Source organism: Salvelinus namaycush, unplaced genomic scaffold, assembly GCF_016432855.1.
Source record: "Salvelinus namaycush isolate Seneca unplaced genomic scaffold, SaNama_1.0 Scaffold736, whole genome shotgun sequence".
Classification (NCBI taxonomy): domain Eukaryota; kingdom Metazoa; phylum Chordata; class Actinopteri; order Salmoniformes; family Salmonidae; genus Salvelinus; species Salvelinus namaycush.
In genome coordinates, this window is record NW_024061460.1 from 4,065 (window position 1) to 7,500 (window position 3,436).

Consider the following 3,436-nt stretch of genomic DNA (forward strand, 5'->3'; position numbering starts at 1 on the left):
GAGACAACAGTCTATACAGACCCTGGTGAGGAGACAACAGTCTATACAGACCCTGGTGAGGAGACAACAGTCTATATAGACCCTAATGAGGAGACAACAGTCCAGTCTATATAGACCCTAATGAGGAGACAACAGTCTATATAGACCCTAATGAGGAGACAAACAGTCTATATAGACCCTAATGAGGAGACACCAGTCTATATAGACCATAATGAGGAGACAACAGTCTATATAGACCCTAATGAGGAGACAGCAGTCTATATCGACCCTAATGAGGAGACAGCAGTCTATATAGACCCTAATGAGGAGAAAACAGTCTATATAGACCCTAATGAGGAGACAACAGTCTATATAGACCATAATGAGGAGACAACAGTCTATATAGACCATAATGAGGAGACAACAGTCTATATAGACCATAATGAGGAGACAACAGTCTATATAGACCATAATGAGGAGACAACAATCTATATAGACCATAATGAGACAGCAGTCTATATAGACCATAATGAGGAGACAGCAGTCTATATAGGCCATAATGAGGAGACAACAGTCTATATAGACCATAATGAGGAGACAACAGTCTATATAGACCCTAATGAGGAGACAACAGTCTATATAGACCATAATGAGAACAGCAGTCTATATAGACCATAATGAGGAGACAGCAGTCTATATATGCCATAATGAGGAGACAACAGTCTATATAGGACCATAATGAGGAGACAACAGTCTATATAGTCCCTAATGAGGAGACAACAGTCTAATAGGACCATAATGAGGAGACAACAGTCTATATAGACCCTAATGAGGAGACAAGCAGTCTATATAGACCATAATGAGGACAGACATAGTCTATATAGGACCATAATGAGGAGACAAGTAGTCTATATAGACCATAATGAGGAGACAACAGTCTATATAGTACCATAATGAGGAGACAACAGTCTATACTAGTACCCTAATGAGGAGACAACAGTCTATACTAGACCATAGTGAGGAGACAACAGTCTATATAGACCCTAAGTGAGGAGACAACAGTCTATATAGACCATAATGAGGAGACAACAGTCTATATAGACCTAATGAGGAGACACCAGTCTATATAGACCCTAATGAGGATACACCCGTCTATATAGACCCTAATGAGGAGACAGCAGTCTATATAGACCCTAATGAGGAGAAACAGTCTATATAGACCCTAATGAGGAGACAACAGGCTATATAGACCCTAATGGAGACAACAGTCTATATAGACCATAATGAGGAGACAAGTCTATATAGACCATAATGAGACAGCAGTCTATATAGGCCATATGAGACAACAGTCTATATAGACCATAATGAGGAGACAACAGTCTATATAGACCATAATGAGGAGACAACAGTCTATATAGACCCTAGTGAGGAGACAACAGTCTATATAGACCATAATGAGGAGACAACAGTCTATAAAGACCCTAATGAGGAGACAACAGTCTATATAGACCATAATGAGACAGCAGTCTATATAGACCATAATGAGGAGACAGCAGTCTATATAGGCCATAATGAGGAGACAACAGTCTATATAGACCCTAGTGAGGAGACAACAGTCTATATAGACCCTAATGAGGAGACAACAGTCTATATAGACCATAATGAGACAGCAGTCTATATAGACCATAATGAGACAGCAGTCTATATAGGCCATAATGAGACAGCAGTCTATAGAGACCATAATGAGGAGACAACAGTCTATATAGACCATAATGAGACAGCAGTCTATATAGACCATAATGAGGAGACAACAGTCTATATAGACCCTAGTGGGGAGACAACAGTGTCCCCCTAGTGAGGAGACAACAGTCTATATAGACCATAATGAGGAGACAACAGTCTATATAGACCATAATGAGGAGACAGTCTATATAGACCACATTGAGGAGACAGTCTATATAGACCACATTGAGGAGACTACAGTCTATATAGACCCTAATGAGGAGACAACAGTCTATATAGACCATAGTGAGGAGACAACAGTCTATATAGACCCTAATGAGGAGACAACAGTCTATATAGACCCTAATGAGGAGACAACAGTCTATATAGACCCTAATGAGGAGACAACAGTCTATATAGACCCTAATAGGGAGACAACAGTCTATATAGACCCTAATAGGGAGACAACAGTATATATAGACCTTAATGAGAAGACAACAGTCTATATAGACCCTAATGAGGAGACAACAGTCTGTATAGACCCTAATGAGGAGACAACAGTCTATATAGACCCTAATGAGGAGACAACAGTCTATATAGACCCTAATGAGGAGACAACAGTCTATATAGACCCTAATGAGGAGACAACAGTCTATATAGACCATAATGAGGAGACAACAGTCTATATAGACCATAATGAGGAGACAACAGTCTATATAGACCATAATGAGGAGACAACAGTCTATATAGACTATAATGAGAAGACAACAGTCTATATAGACCCTAATGAGGAGACAACAGTCTATATAGGCCCTAATGAGGAGACAACAGCCCTGTATATATAAACTTTGTTTAATATGTATATTTTATGGCTCCTTTTTGGTTTATTTTACTTTTCTTGATAATTGTAGCCTTGAGGTGTCTATCAGAGAAGTAGGCAACTCTGTTGTCCCTGTGTGTGTCCCAATTGCTACCCTATTCCATGTGTAGTGCACTCCTTTTAACCAGAGCCTTTGCCTTTAAAGTAGGGCACTATATAGGGAATATGGTTCCATTTGGGACAAAGTCCCTGTGTTACCAAACAGGGCTGACGGTAGAGCTGGTTACCGTCCCTGGCTAGCAGAATGACTCATCATTTACTGTCATTTAGCTCACGTTGTTTTAGTGTGCAGCTTACTCATTACTTCAGGAAGCAGAAAAATAACAATTAGAAACTATCAGAAGACTTTGACAAAGCTCTTTCAGTCTCTTGTTCTGGCCCTTTAATGATAGGAATTCATTTGGGAGATACATCCACATTTCCTGCTTAATTATGTGACGATTTTAAAGAACAAATGTTTGGTGGTTCTTTTTACTTTGGGTTTGTTTGTGTGTCTGTTGTGCGTGGCTCTTAGCTGACATTGTGAATAGACAGGTGTGAATCACCTGGAATTTCCAGTTCAACAAATAGTAGAGCCGTCACAAATTGTGATTTCATAATCAATCCGGTTTATTTCCAAGTTTCAACAGGGAGACTGTTTTCTAATTGACTGGTTGGGAGGTTGTTTACAAGGTTTCCACTGAACTTGTGACTTGATTTTATTAGAAACACGTGACTTTAAAACAATAACAACACAGCAGCCTGAAACTCTCCTGATTGGTGTTTCATTCATCCATCAAGTCATCAGATTTTTATGGTAAAACTACTGGATAGCCCACTCACTCATTAACACCTGACATTTCCATGGAGTGCTGG